Raw genomic sequence first — 16,775 nt, 5'->3', positions numbered from 1 at the left:
ATCAAAAAGTGTATATATGGAAAAGCACAGCAGGTCAAGCAGTATCTGAGGAGCAGGAGTAAACATTTTGGGCATAAACCCTTCATCAGCAATGTGGGGTGGTCTCAAGATGGCTGACAGATAAATGGGAGGGATGTAGGGCTGGGGGAAGGTAGCGAGGAATGCGATAGGGAGATGAAGGTGGGGAGTGATGGTGATAGGTTGGAGCGCAGGATGGAGCAGATAGGTGGGAAGATGGACAGTATGACAATTCAAGAGGGTGGTGCTGAGTTGGAGGGTTGAACCTGGAATAAGGTTGGGGTGGGGGGGGGGGGGGGGGGAAAGAGAGATGAGGAAACTGGTAAAATTGACATTGATGCCATGTGGGTGGATGGTGCCAAGGCGAAAGATGAGGTGCTCTTCCTCCACCGCCAAATCCTAGCCATTTTATGGCTGGAGGCGGCCCAGGAGTTGCATGTCCTTGGCGGAGTGGGAAGGAGGAGTTGAAGTGGTCAGCCACAGGGCGGTGGGGTTGTTTGGTGCACGCGTCCCAGAGATGTTCTCTGAAACATTCTGCAAGTTGGCATCCTGTCTCCCCAAAAATCTCCCCCATCTTCCTTTCCCACCAACCCAACTAGTACCCTTCCACCATCACTTATTCAATTGGTTGAACTGGTCCTCACCCTCAACAATTTCTCCTTCGAATCCTCCCACTTCCTCCAGACCAAAGGGGTAGCCATGGACACCCACGTGGACCCCAGCTATGCCTGTCTCTTCGTCAGGTACGTGGAACAGTCCATCTTCCACAGTTATACTGGCACCATTCCCCACCTTTTCCGATAACCGTATCGGTGTCACCTCGTGCTCCCATGAGGAGTTTGAACAGTTTGTCAATTTTACCAACACTTTCCAACCTGACCACAAGTTCACCTGGACCATCTCGGACACCTCCCTCCCCTTCCTGAACCTCGCCACCTTCATTTCCGGTGACTGGCTCAACACAGACATCTACTTCAAACCCACTGATTCTCAGAGCTACCTGGACTACACTTCCTCACAACCTTCCTCCTGTAAAAATACTATCCCTTACTCCCAATTCCTCTACCTCCGCTGTATATGCTCTGAGTAGGTGGAATTCCACTCCAGGACATCACAGATGGCCTCCAGCTTCAAGGATCGCAATTTACCCTTCCACATGGTCAACAATGCTGTCCAGTGAGTCTTCTCTACTTCCCGCACCTCCGCCCTTGAACCCCACCCCTCCAACTGCAACATGGATAGTACACTCCTGGTCCTCACCTTCCAACCCACCAATCTCCGGTTACAGCGCATTAGCCTGCACCATTTCCGCCACTCACAGTCAGACCCCACCAGAGATATATCTTGGTCCCCACCCCTATTAGCATTGCACAGGACTATTCCCTCCACAACTCCATCGTGAGGTCCACACCCCTACCAACTCACCATCCACATCCAGCATCTTCCCTTAACACTGTACGAGGTAACACCTTCCCCCTCACCCCCAACCAATGCCCCAAAGGGTCCTTCCATATCTAGCAGAGATTTTCCTGCACATCCAAACACCTCATCTACTATGTCCTTTACTCTCAATGTGGTCTACTCTACACTGGAGAAACAGGACTCAACTTCGGAACGTTTCAAAGAATATCTCTGGGATACACACAACAGAATCTCACTGCCCCATGGCCGACCACTTCAACTCTCCCTCCCACTCCCACTCTGCCAAGGACACGCAAGTCCTGGGCCTCCTCCACTGCCAATTCCTAGACACCCGACAGCTGGAAGAAGAACACCATCTTCGGTCTTCGGGCCCTCCAACCACATGGCATCAATATCAATCTCAACAATTTCCTCATCTCTCCTCCTCCCACCTTATCCCAGATCCAACCCTCCAACTCAGCACTGCCCTCTTGGTCTGTCATACCTGTCCAGCTTCCTTCCCACCTATCTGCTCTACCCTATCACCATCACACCCGTCCTTTACCTACCTATTACCTTCCCAGCTACTTCCCTCCTAGCCCCACCTCCACCCTCCTATTTATCTCTCAGCCCCCTTGACTACCACCCCCCCACCCCACACACACTCCTGATGAAAGGCTTATGCCCGAAACATCGACTCTCCTGCTCCTTGGATGTTGCCTGACCTGCTGTACTTTTCCAGCAGTACACTTTTTGAATCAGATAAATAATGTCTGCTGTGGCAGGGACAAGTTTAAAGCTGTACATCTCTCAACCAAAACCACTAAGCAAAAAATAGATGCAATGACAGCTGATCAGGAACCCACACTATAATGCACTTGAATCGCACAGCTACTTTCATTCTTCAAACTGCTTTGTCACCAACATTTGTGCAAAATATGGGAGAATAGTATCATTGAAGACTTTCTGTTCTGACCATGAAATGGCACAATGAATATTCATTCTGTTACGGGATTCATGATGGTCAAAAAATAAATTCCTTGGGATCACATGATTAGATTTCGTACTGATGGTGCAGTACCTATACTAGGCCACAAGTCAGGGTTAGGGTATGTCTCAGTGAACAGATTTCTTCCATCTGCTGCTTGGACTTTCTGCCTCACACACATGATTCACACTAGAGAACAACTAGCAAGTAATGAACTAAGCACAGAGCTTGATGAAGTATTGCAAAAGGTCACAACAGTTGTGAACTACATTAAACCGCCCCCACTTAATTCATGTTTGTTAACAAAAACTGTACAAAGACACAGAGACTGATCATGATATCTTGTTATTTCACATCAAGCTGCACTGGCTATCAAGAGCAAGGATTGCAGCTTTGATAACTAAAACTTCAATTGCTTGCATTTGCAATGAATTGCAAACAAAAAATTCATTGTTTTTTCTGAGATGAAAACAAAATTTCATCTTTTTGCTTTTATCACATATTTGGAAAATGAAATGAACAGAATGGAAATTCTTTAATTGAGTGACTGAATCACAGAATTCATTAAGATTATTCACAGATTGATTTGTGCCATATTAAAGCAGAGGCACACTTTGAGACTGTATTGCAATGTGTGTGCACTGTGTCACATTAGAAGTAGTTATATATTCACTGGACTTAAAATATGATAAAATAGATTTCATATGTATCTGACATACTGTATGTTTATATTTAATATGTAATATTTAATTATTGAATTGTAATTGCCATTTTACCATTACTTTTGATGTCATCTGAGGTCGTGTTAATTTTCAATTATCAAAACAGGCTGACAATGGAAAATAGTTTGAGAAGAACTGCACCAAGATACCTGGTGTATATGATATTGCTTCTGGGGAAAATACTCAATATTTCCACTGCTATAAGATCTCAGACTTACAGAGTCTGGGTTCTGTGATCACCATTACAATGTTTACTGCCGCTGTTACGACGAACAAACAGCTAACAAAGGTGACCGCGAGTACCTTTACACTGGAATGTGATGTGTCATGGTGTCATCTTTCTCACAGTCTGTTAGATGATGCACTACTTTGTGAGGACATGAACTTCAAATTGAATATCAATGGATACTCTTTAAAGTCAAAGTTGTAAATGTTCAGCAATCCCAGAAATGGTGGGTGCATTCACAGGTAAGATGGTAGAAGTGATGGAGCAATCTATGAACCTCAGAGACAAGTTCCCCTGTCCCTTTATTTTCTCCCGTAAGTGTCTCTCAGTTAATGATACCATCACTTGCTGTGACAGTGAAATCACCTCCCATTGCAACATTCTTTTGTTCTCATTATTTTTCTCTGGGAGGGAAATTGGAGCAGAGTGGGTGGAAGCAATAGTGGACTGGATTATGGCAGAAACAGCAGCTGCTTTAAGCACGGAAGGACTTAACACTATCTTTGAAAAATAGGGGCTTCATCCAAATGTCTCATGGTGAGAGGAGCAATACAAGGAAACTGTTGGCTATAGCTCTGATTTTAGAGGGTCGAAACAGATAATAACAACAGTGTCAGCTGTCTTGGTAATCAAGTGGGTAGGATTTAGTAGCAACTATAATGTATAAATAGCTTTCAAGCATGACAGAAATTGCATAATGGAAATAGTGCATCAGAGAAGTTGATATTCTTGAAATTTGAACTATTTCCCTCTACTACTACTGTTGCAAGAAATAGGGAGAGCAGGAGGCAGAAGGGCACAGGATTATGCTTCCTTACACATTACATGAAACTACTTTCCAGCTTAAGCGCATGTCCAACTCTGATGTCTCTTACTAATATAAATAGCCTTTACTTACTTATATTGGTAAACCTTGTTACTTTAAAATCCTCAGCCATACAACATTGAAACATAGATAATAGGAGCAGGAGCAGACCATTCAGCCCTTTGAACCTGTTCAATCATTCAATATGATAGTGGCTGATCATCCAATTCAGTATCCTTTTCCTGCTTTTTCCTTGTTCCAGATTATCCCTTTAGCACTAAGAATTATATCTAGTTATTTCTAGTGAGAATGTGTATAGGGTATAAGCAGGCAGGGAAAGAAAGAGCTAAGTCCTGAGTTTCATGAAACAAGAGGTTCAGCTGAGCATGACTCAGATCAGATAAGAACCTACAGTTAACAATGTGGTGCTGGAGGCAAGGGTAATGGGTTAACAAGTTGAAAAACAGTTATTATGTAGAGCCATTTAACAATATTGGAAGCATTCAGTAAGCGAGGTCAGTTTAACAAGGTGAAAAGTATTCATTATGTGAAGCCAGTTATTCATTGTGTAACAGCAGATAGCTTAATTTATACAGTTGACACTTGCTGATTGTAACGGTCACCCAATCAATACATATGTTGCCTCATCTGGATGGTCCTCTCTATAAAATGACCATATAATTCATTGAGAAACTGCTGTTTCAGAGAAAGCTGTGAATTCATGTCTCTATGCATATGGACTATCACTCTACCTACCTCCAGGGCCTGGAATAAAGATGAAGGAGTAAAACTCTAGTGTGTCTGAACATTTGGGCTGGGGGCTGGGGGCGGGGGGGGGGGGGGGAGGAAACATGATGACACCAGAAGACATTCAATGTTTTGGTCTCAACACCTTTCTTTGGCAGAGAACTCCACAGGTTCACACTCTCTGGCTGAAGAAATTACTCATCTCTTCCTAAATAGTCTCCCTGATACCCTTAGATTGTAACCCCCTGGTTATGGTCTCTCCAGTCATCAGGAATTTCCTTCCTGCACATGACATGACTAGTCCGGTTAGAATTTTATAGGTTTCTATGAGATTTCATCCCCCTATCCCCACCCCAACAATTCTTCGAAATTCCAGTGAATATAGTCCTAATCAATCCGGTCTCTGCTCCTACGTCAGTCCTGCCTTCCCAGGAATCAGTCTGGCAAATCTTCACTGCATTCACTCCAGAGCCATAGTATTCTTTTTTAGATAAGGACATAAAACAGCACACAATACTCCAAGTGTGGTTTCACCAAGGCCCTGGGCAATTGTACCAAGACATCTCTGCTGTTGTGCATGTGTAATCTCACTATGAAGATCAATATAACAACTGGTCTTCTCTCCAGCAAGGATCTCAAATTCTCTAACATCACTCCTTTTCCTTGTATCATGGTAATCCTGGTTTAAAAGCATTAAGTAAGTTCCAATTTAAAAACTCTGATAGACTTTCCTTCAACATGTTTGTGGCAAAGAATATGTTGTTCATACATTTTTTGTTTAATTCTTTCATGTGAGTATTTCAGAAATGTGATGATATTCAAAAGTTTTAGCAATATTAGTGGTCAATTACCTCGCTTGCTAGTAAATCATGGCGTGTTCTATTTTAAAATATAACAGGAACATTATGTCACATAAACAATTTAAAGTTCTTCTGATGAAGTACAAGTCTGCATCATGTAAATACTGCAAAGCCGACATGTTGTTCAGTAAATCCTGGATGGTTTCAGAGGTTGGTTAAGAAAATACAGACGTCCTGACGTCCAATGTGAATGAACTGGGATATAAAATGAAGAATTCTGTATATGTTTTCATTCTACAGTATTAGTGACGGACAGCCACCCAGAGCCATTTAGTTTACAAAAGAGTTCCCTGCATTATTATTTATTCCTAATATGTTTTGCGTTTTGATTGAAAAGAGTGTGACATTACTGAGGAACAGTATAAAGAAATGGTTAATTACCATATTGTTTTTATCTAGGAAGCAGCAACCCCTAGTTGTACTTAATGTAACTGAACAAAATTTCAGCAAAAATGTTAAAGTTCAATAATTTTCTGACATGGGATATTCAAAATGTACAGTATAAATGTAAATGTGTGTACATGGTTGTTTTTAGTTTGTTGCAAGCATTTGAAATATCACTACAATCGTATTTACAAAGTAGCTTAAGATAATCAGAATTGTCTGCTTTACCTACATTTTAAAATATTACCGTAACATGCTAAAGCTTACTCGAGCAATAATAACATCAAATCAAATAATCACAAAACTTCAAATTTTACAAGTGACTTGGCTACAGGAAGGTGGGGTTGGTTCGTATGGACCAGAGATGTCCCTTGAACCATTCCATGAGTTTGCACTCAGCCTCTCTGATGTAGATAAGACAACATCGAGAGCAATGGATGCAGTAATTGAGGTTCAAGGATATACAAGCAGCTGGATTTCGAATGATCCTTTGGGGCCTTAGAGGGAGGTGGAGTGGGTGCAGGTTTTACATCTCTTACAGCAGCAAGGGAAACTGCCAGGTGTGGTGAGGGGGTTGGTGGGGAGTGTGGACCAAATGAGGAAGTCATGGAGGGAATGCTCCCTCTGGAATGCAGACAGGGGTGAGGAGTGGTGGTGGGGTCTGATATTAGGTGACAAAAATGCTGGAGGATGATTTGCTGGATTTAGAGATTAGCAGGGTAGAATGTGAGGACTGGGGGCTTCTATCCTTGTTGCGGTTGTGGGGGTGGGGATCAAAGCAGACGCGCGAGAAATGGAGGTGATACAGTTAAGGACATTGTTGATAACAGGAAATGGAGAACTACGGTCCTAGAAATAGGAGAACATCTGGGATGTCCTGGAGTAGAATTGCTCATCGTGGGAGCAGATACAGCAGAGGCAGAGGAATTGGGAAGAAGGGATCGTGTTTTTACAGGAAGCGGGCGGGGGTGGTAGGGTGTAGTCAAGTTAGCTGTGGGAGTCGGGTGGTTTGAAGTAGGTGTCAGTGTTGAGTCAGTCACTGGAGATGGAGATGTCCAGGAAGGGGAGGGAGGTGTTAGAGATGGTCCAGGTGAATTTGAGATCAGGATGGAAGGTGTAAATGAAGTTGTTGAACTACTTGAGCTCCTCATGGGAAGATGAGGTGGTGCCAATACAGTCATTGATGTGGCGGTGGAAAAGGTGGGGGCTGGTGCAGGTGTAGCCATGGAAGACAGCCTGTTCCACGTATCTGACAAAAGGGAGGCATAGATCAGACCCACATAGGTAAACACAGTCACCCATTTGGTTTCTAGGCACTGGGAGGATTGAAAGGAGAAGTTGTTGAGAGTGAGGACCAGTTCTGCCAAATGAATGAGAGTGTCGGTAGAGGCCGACTGGGTGTGGCTGCGGGAGAGAAAGAAATGGAGGGCTTGAAGGCCTTCCGCATGGGGTATGGAGGTGTAGAGAGACTGGATGTCCATAGTGAAGATGAGATGCGGGGGGCCGTGAAATTGGAAGTCATGGTGGGCACGAGTGGTGACTCAAACATGTGTGGGGAGTTCATGGACCAAGGGGGAACAGGACGGAGTTGCGATGAGGAGATGAGTTCAGTGGGGCAGGAGCAAGTGGAGACGTCATTCGACTGGGCAGTCAGGTTTGTGGATTTTGGGTAAGAGGTAGAACCGGGCAGTGCGGAGTTGGCAAACTATGAGGTTGGAGGCTGTGGATGGGAGATCCTCTGAGGTGATGAGATTGTGGATGGTCTTGGAGATGATGGTTTGGTGATCACAGGTGGGGTTGTGGTTGAGGGCACGGTAGGAGGTGGTGTCAGTGAGTTGGCATCTGGCCTCAGTGATGTAGAGGTTGGTGCGCCATACTACCCCTGCACCCCACCTTGTCGACTGGTTTAATGGTGAGGTTGGGGTTGTGGCGGAAGGGGTGGAGGGCTGCGCTTTGCGAGGTTGGGAGGGTGGGGTGGGTGATGGGGTGGAGAGATTGAGGCAGTTAATAATGCAACAGCAGTTGGAGATGACAAGGTCGAGGGGGGGTAAGAGGCCAGCATGGGATGTAGAAGAAGATGGTGTTTGTTGGAGACAGGAGGAGTCGTCTTTGGAGGGTGGGTGGGTGGAAATCACAATCATACCATTGACTACAGTAGTACAATGTCAGAGAGGATTTCTCAAAAAGGACATTGAGGAAAGGAGGCTTGTTCAACTGTTCCACTTCAGTAAGAGATAGAGCACGTCTACCTTCAATGCTTAATACATGTTCTGGGATTCCTACAGCTCAATGCTCTTATGTATTGATTGTATCAGCAAAGAGTAAATAGGGCCCGAGCCATGTGCTCACCATGCAATCTTGATGGTGAAATACAGTGCATATCTTAGGGATAATGGCTGCCCCAATCAGATCATTGTTCACTGTATATCATATATTCTCACAAATGGACAAAATGCCATCACCTTCAGATCTGAAAAAGTGATTGTATACCTCAAATTATCAAGGAAATATAAAAGGTATCTGAAGGGTTTGAGCATCAGATAAAGCTGGTCATGTCACACAAATAGTATTTTCCAGCAATAGCTTGCTGTCATCAAACCAAAAAGACAACCCGACTACCACATAAATGGGAAATGCAGTATGTGAATCTCTGTTCTGGTGCAGTGCCAGGTATGGAGACTAAGTTTGTAACTTGTCACTTCACTAACCATATTCAACCTGCCCGAGCCTGAAAACCTGAGTTCATAATGGCCTGATTCTGCAAGTAGACAGCATACTTTGAATTTCTCTGCAAGTGCTAAGAATAACACTAACAATCACGAAGCTTATTTGTTGGGTATACACTGTGGCACAGTTGTGCTTGCTGAAAGGTTACATATAGTCACATCGAGCAACTTAGAATCCAGGAAAGGAGGATTTAGAAACTGAATAAGGAAAAGAGAGAAAATTAATGCAAAGTAGTTTGGAACAAGGCGGCACTGTCAAAAGCTTCTTGAGGTATGTGGAAAGGAAAATTCTAGCCAAATAAATGTGGGTCCATTACATTATATGTGGAGATAGGAAAGATTATACTGGAGAACAAAGGTATGGTGGAAAAACTGAAGAGCTACTTTGTGTCTGTCTTCATGGAAAAGGTACAAAATACCTCCCAAAAATACTACACAACCAAGAGGCTCATGAATATGAGGAAGTAAACAAAATAAGTATTTTATAAATACATTATACTTAACGTTAAATGAATTGATGGATGATAAATCTCCTGGACAAGAAGCTACATCGCAGAGGGTCAAAGGTGACATGAGAGATAATGGATACATTATTGGTGATCTTTCAAAATTCTCATGATTCTGGAAAGGTTCGAGCAGACTGAAAAGCAGTAAATATATCTCCACTATTCAAGAAGAGAGAAACAGAGATAATAGAGAGTGATAGATCAGTTTGTTTGAAAATGTCAGAATCTATTATGAAGGACAACTCTACACTTAGAAAACAATGCTAAAATTGGGCAGAGCCAACATGGATTTATGACAAATTTAAAGTTTTTTGAAAATATACTTAGAGAGTATTGATAAAGGTAAAATCAATGGTGAAATAACTCCAGAAAGGCCAGAATCCTGCACTAAGTCAGTCTTTATTCACGTGCATAGTACTTGACACTGGTCCAGCTTTCTCAGAGCCAGCTGTCAGAGTGAACAGAATTACTGGCACTCTGGTTAATATCAATCAGCCAGGGCTCCCTGATTGGACCAGGTTAACAGCCCCAGTCATGGAACTCATATTGCTGACAAGGCTGACCTTGTTACGATCACTATTAATGGAGGTCATATATTTGGATTTATAGATTTTTTTTAGAAAGATCCCATACTGGAGTTTAGTAAGTAAACATACAGTGCATGGGATGGAGGAAAATATTAGTATGCAATGAAAATTGGTTAATAGACAGAAAGCAGAAATTAGGAATAAATAGATCATTTCCACAATGGCAGGCTGCTACTAGTGCGTTACCTCAAGAACAGCACTCAAAGCTGTTCACAAGCTATATAATGATTAGCATACTGGGACCAATTGCAAGTTCCAAATTTTCCAATAGCATCAAATTGGGTGGTAATGTAAATTGTGAGAACAAAAGAGGACTTCAAGAAAACCTGGAGAGGTTAGGTAAATTGGCTAGATCACAAGCGATAGAACATAATAAGTATGAGGCCATTCACCTTGATAGGAAACAAAGATTGAAAATTTCTTCAATGGTGAGAGCTTGGGAAGTCCATGTGTCCAAAGGGACCTGGGTGTCCTCATTCATGAGTCACTGATAGGTCGCAAGCAGATACAGCAAGAAATTACGTGGTCAAATGGTATGTTGGCCATCATCACCAGGAGATTTAGATACAAGAGTAAAGATATCTTCCTGCAATTGTGTAGTGTTGAAAAATGTGGCACTGGAAAAGTGCAGCAGGTCAGGCAGCATCTAAGGAGCAGGAGAATCGACGTTTTGAATAGTGGGGATATATTTACTATTTTTCAGTCTGCTCGAACCTTTCCTGAAACATCAGTTCTCCTGCTCCTTGGATGCTGCCTGACTTGCTGTGCTTTTCCATCTATACACTTTTTGACGCTGATCTCCAGCATCTGCAGTCCTCATTTTCTCCCAGTCACCGCAATTGTGTAGTGCCTTGGTGAGACCACAGCAGGAGTATTGTTTTCAGTTTTAGTTCCCTTACCTAAAGAGAGACATAATTGACAGAGAGAGTGTGGAACATATATTCACCAGATTAAGCCTGTATTGGTGGGATTTATTTTATGAGAAAAGGCTGAACAATTTGGACCCGTATTTTCTCAGGTTTCAAAGAATGATAATGGCTTCATGGAAATGCTAAAAATTCAAAGGTGGCTTGACAAGAAGAAATGTGTCCCCTGGCTGATGAGTCTAAAACTCGGTGATATAATCTCAGGATTAGAGGTGGGCCATTTAGAACTGAGATGAGGAGGAATTTCTTTAGAGAGAGGAGAATCTTCGGAATTTACTGCCCCAGAGACCTGTGGAAGATGGAGCATATTCAAGTCAGAAATCAATAGCTTTCTCAATACTTATGACATTAAGGGACACAAAGAATGCAGGAAAGTCACACTGACATTGATGATCAGTCATGATCTAACTCAACAGTGGAAAGGCTGGTTGAGCAAAATAGCTTACTGTTCCTATTCTCTCTGAATCATATGTAACTGAAAATATTCCAAACACAATGACCATCTCTGGGTATCTGCTGTCCAACCAGCAGGGCAGACACCACGATGCATAACTAAAGAAAAAGATGTCAACCTGATGAGGCTCCAGCACAAAACTAGCAGCATGCCAAGGAATGAAGGCAGCATTCAACGGACAGGGCTGAGCAATCCTGCAACCAAATGATGAGATCTATGCTCTGCAGTCCTGTCACATCCAGTTGGAAATGGTGATGAATAATTAAACACTTACAGAAGGAAGAAATGCCTCCACAAATATTCCCATGTCCCATGATGGGGGAGCCCAGCACAGTGTAAAAGACTTGCTTCCACCTTCAGACTGCCCCCCAAGGTCCTCAGCATCACAGATACCAGTCCTCAGCCAATGTGATTCATACGGTGAAGAAAGAGCTGAAAGCATTGGATAATGCAAATGCTCTGGGACCCCCACATCATGCCAGCAATAGTACCAAAAGCTTGTGTTCAGAACTAGCAGCACCTGTAGTGAAGCTGGTTCAGTATAGTTACACCATAGGTATCTCTGAAGCAATTGGAAAATGGCCCACAAAATGCAGAATAAATACAACCTAGCCAATTATAGCTCTATCAATCTGCTCTTGATAATCAGCAGATGATGGAAGGATTCATTGACAGTGCTACCAAGTGGCACAGCAATAACATGCTCACTGAAGCTCAGTTTGAAATTTGTCAAGGCCACTCAGCCCCTGACCTAATTGTAGCCTTGGCTCAAACAAAGGCAAAAAAAGCGGAACTCCACAACAAGGCAATAGTTACTGCCCTTAACATTAAGACAGAATTTGATGAAGTAAGTCATCAAGGAACCTAAACAAAACTAGTGTCAAAGGGCAAACTTTCCATTGGTTGGAGTCGTACCCAACACAAAGGAAGAAGGCTGTGATTCTTCAGTTATCTCAGTGCCAGGCCATCCCCGCAGGTGTTCTTCAAAGTAGTTCTCTCATCCAAACATCATCCTGATTTGGAATGCTTTTTTTTAAACTGAAGGAGGGCCAAAGTCCTGGGACTCCCTTCCTAAGGCAATGTTGATGCAGCCAGACCCCAAGGAAGCAGCATTGAATGAAGACAACTCACCACCACCTCCTCAAGGGCAACTACGGAAGGGAATAAATGCTGACCTAGCCAGCAACACCAAACACCCACATTGCGTGAACAAAGTTTTAAAGAATTGCAGAAGTTTTGCTTGATTTCTTTTGGACTTCGCTTCAAGAAGGAAATGAGCATTTGTTCAATTGTCCTCCCACTGATTCTGGAGAGATTACTAATGGAATATCTAATGCTTTCATGTGTCACTAGTACACAGTCCATGGGAAACTCATTAATACCTTATCACTGATGGAGGTTATCTTTTTGTAAGGTTTCCATTATCTTAATTTATTGCACAAAAAAAACACTAATAGCTGTGCACAATAGCCACAACAATACATTCTCATACAACAGTTAAAATTTCATTTTATAGCTCCTATATTCTTTTAATACATTCATAAGTCTCAACATGAATTAAAATGCAAAGTAATTATTCTACAACATATTATGGATGCTCAAAATGAATCCATGCAAACTGACAGATTTTAGATGCAAAACCTATACACACAGATCATTTTATACATCACAGACATATCATATGAAAGTAACAGGAGAGGTGCTAATAGTATTTGGAAAGAAACAGGTATAGGTTTTGAACTGTTGCCTGCTAAGGACTGAATATATTTAGGTGAACAAGTGAGATTAACAACTTTTTAAATATTAGTTAAAAGGCTTGTTATGAAAGTGTTTAAAATGTTAACACTGCTTGATAAGATGCATCTGAGAAATATAATTCCAACCTGATTATTGAGAATCAAAATCAGGAAGAAGGACACAGGGGGACAGGCAAAAAGGGCAACTAGAGATGTGAAATAAAAGCTGACCACAATGATACCCACATCCCACAAGTAGAAAATGACTTTTAGCTAAAGCAGACAATAAATCTGAATACTCCTTTTCCAAATGCTTGTCAAGTAGTAAGATAAACAGAACTTCTTAGAATAAGACAGATTTTTTTATTAGATAAGGGAAAGCTGAATTGTGGTTCAAATCAGCTATGATTTAATTGATTCAGTGTAGGGGCAAGGGGCTACCTAGTTTACTCCTATTCCAAATCTAACCATGAATTGCTTGACATATTTTGCAAGTGCTGGCAAGTGGGACTAGATTAGGTTAGGATTTCTGGTCAGCATGGACGAGTTGGGTGAAAGGGTCTGTTTCCGTGCTGTACATCTCTGTGACTCTATTTACAGGAATACACAAGTAATTCATTACAAAAGGAATATTCTGTTCCAAAAGTGCATAAGTCACATCTCTGGAAATGAGAATGTACCTATACTGTCTCAGCTTTAGTTTACATTATCAATTTTCTGAAACTTTTCAAAGATTGGAATGGATAGCATTACAAGACTGCTCAAAAATCTACTTTCTCATTACAAGAAAATTGAGACTTTATTTTAGCAAATTGTGTAGTTTGAAACTGTAACCCCACAGACTACTAATTTCGCAAGACTGTTCACTCCCATTAAAGGCACCATATGCTGCCTTTCTCACATCATGGACTAATTTTAGGAAGGCAGCAGATGCCATTCTCATAATACCTGTGCAAAGTGATAAAGAATTTGCAAGTGATTAATCGACAATCAAGTGTCCTAAGCACTATTTAACAAACTAGGAAAGCCTGTATTTGAATATACTTCCAAACTAATTGTGACATCTAAAATGCAACAGGAAATACTGCCATATTGCCATCAAAATTTCCAATTGAATTCTAATATTAAGAACTTTATGCATTTAAACTTTTAGTGTCACACAAAATAGCAATTACAGATCAGTTAAATTTAACTTCTCAATGCACATGCTTAATTGTGGAAGAAGTGGAATATATTCAATGCACACTTTCCTACAGTGTAAAACAAGAACTTCCCTAATGTTCTGTCAAATAGAAGCATGAAGGATGGAGGGAGTCACACTGCTTTTGTTTCAAATTAGAATCAATTCCTTAAATGAAAATTTGAATCTGGAATTTGGGAATTCAGCTGTTTCTTGGTTCATGTACAAAGTTGTCAACCATAAACATGAAATTTGTAATGTACCTCTGTCAAATGAGTTTACATTACTACAAGTATGAAATTTTGTCTTCAGCAATCTATGACTGAGTTAATTTCCTTGTGAAGCCATTACATAGCATTTGTTATATATATGTATATATATAAAACACACACACAACAGTTAACTTTAAAATATATGGGATTGAGTAATTTGAATGATTAGTGAATTAGTTACGTTTTGGGTGTTAAACGAGAGAAAAGTAGCTTTCATACACCATTTGTGATAATAGTTACTTAAGTAGCAATTAAAATATAAAACAATTACTGCACAAAAATAATAGATTTCCATTCGTACACATTGATTCACATGCCGCAAAACCTTTCAAAGATAGTTGGGAAAAAGCAACCTTGCATAAATGTTACTTTACAGTTAACAAGCACACCACTGTAGAAAATGTCATTTTGAATTAGTTTATTTTTATCGCCCATAATAAAGATGAAGTAATTCAAAGAATCTAAGTTTATCAATATTAGATATTCCAACATAACAATTCCACCCCCACCCTCCAAGGCTTGTCAGAGACGCTTTAGTAATACATAACATGGGATGTGACGAGCAGCCTGGAAATGGTTTTCCTGATTGTTTCGAATAATTTAAATATAAATCTAGCATAAGGGCGACCACGCACCATATCGCGCACACATATACTGCATACAGTCCGCATATCGCTTTTGCCGACGAAATACGGGAGCAATGCACCCATCGACTTCTAATTGAATGAAAAAGATACTGGTCCGTAATGCTTTCAAAAAATGACAGAATTGTTACAATATCAGTCGGTTTTAATTCCGGCTAATAGTCCAAATGTTTCCACAATGTAACTGTACTTCGACGAGTGGGTTTACCTGCTGTCTGTCGGTTTGTCCCTGCTTATGACAGGCAGCGAGAGAGCTCTGACTGCTGGCGCTGCAAAGTCTCGCCCTCCCTCTATAATCTGGTTCGAGCGCTGGCTCCTGAGCGAACTGAGTCGACGCAAATCTGAAGCTGAGCAGCAGCTCCACCGACAGACGGCAAATCACAGCCTCATTGTGCAGGATATCCGCTTTCAAAAAAAAATACCCCGGCTCATTCAAAGAAGCCTGTATTGCCTGATGAAGGTGGACAGTGCGCGTCGATTAACGCTGAAAGCTGCTTAAGGAATACTGCAGTCACATTCATCTTTCGTTCCCATTCACTGTCGCCACCCCATGCATTATTACTGACACGATTGTCATTGACAGTTTCTTTCCATAAATGAGGGAAGACTAATTCAAGTAAACAAAATGTGACAGGGATCTTTGTCTTCCTCACGCTCCCAGTTTTTTTTATTCTTCGACGTCGATGGAGTTTCTTGGTGTGGACGGCAGGTCGGTGTAACCCACTTGCGGCTCCGCATTCCGCTCCCTGAAACCGAAAGAGAACAGCGTGCCAGCGATTCCCCACTTTTTTGTCACGGTGGAATAAATGTTACTATATAATCGCTGCTTTTATATAACTTTTTTGTTCAAGTTTAAATATCCATCTGCGCCTCACATTCATTATAAATAGACAGTGTCACTATCACAGTTGTACAATTTTTGCTTTATCATAGTGACATTATTTCCTCAGCATCAGGCACCGGCCTCCTAGGTCAAAACTCATGAAGTGTATGTTGCCTTTTTTTTTGCAAACTGGTTTATAGCGGCGGGGAGCTGGACGCCGTGTGTTTAGTGCATCTTTATTCGTGCATTAGATATACAAATACAAGCATTTCAAACAGGCGCCAGTAATGATATTTATCTTACAATGTGGAAAATTACCTTTTTCACAATTCAGTAGGAAAAATCTAATCAAACAATTACTGCACTTTTTTTGGTCATAAACAGAGATGGCGCAGGTGACAGCTAAAAAGCAGTATTTGCACGGTAATAAGTTGCTAATAGGTTCATTTTGTGGACTGCATAAATGCAAGAGGTGCGAATGACTGCCATTGAGTATTCTGTCAAGTGCCTGAGCAAAATTGATGGAACCAGGAGGAAAAGTATGAGGTGCATCATACTTAGCACAAAGGAAGATAATTATGGTTGTCCATCACAGAATCCCTGCAGTGTGAAAACAGGCCAATTGGTCCATTGAGCCTACACTAACCCTCCAAAGAGCATCCCACCCAGACCAATACGTCCTACTCTATCCCTGTAATTCTCATTTCCCACAGTTAATCCAACATTCCTGGAGACTTTGGACAATTTAGCATGACCAACCCACCTAACCA

At 41.6% G+C, this 16,775-nt stretch overlaps 1 protein-coding gene across 3 annotated transcripts in view; it reads right to left on the bottom strand.

Annotated features, from left to right (window-relative positions):
* The window catches only part of b3galt1b (UDP-Gal:betaGlcNAc beta 1,3-galactosyltransferase, polypeptide 1b), a 151,935-nt gene extending 136,420 nt beyond the window's left edge, over nucleotides 1-15,515 (bottom strand). For 2 of the 3 annotated variants that reach the window (XM_072579519.1, XM_072579517.1), the window contains exon 1: nucleotides 15,391-15,515. The gene's annotated coding sequence lies outside the window, so the exon portion shown is untranslated. The remainder of the gene's footprint in view (nucleotides 1-15,390) is intronic. The other variant, XM_072579518.1, reaches the window with a different exon arrangement.
* Between the last annotated feature and the right edge of the window lie 1,260 nt (nucleotides 15,516-16,775).

This window comes from Chiloscyllium punctatum, chromosome 10 (genome assembly GCF_047496795.1).
Source record: "Chiloscyllium punctatum isolate Juve2018m chromosome 10, sChiPun1.3, whole genome shotgun sequence".
Classification (NCBI taxonomy): domain Eukaryota; kingdom Metazoa; phylum Chordata; class Chondrichthyes; order Orectolobiformes; family Hemiscylliidae; genus Chiloscyllium; species Chiloscyllium punctatum.
The sequence above is the reverse complement of the archived record's forward strand: the minus strand, read 5'-3'. Positions and strand labels throughout refer to the sequence as shown.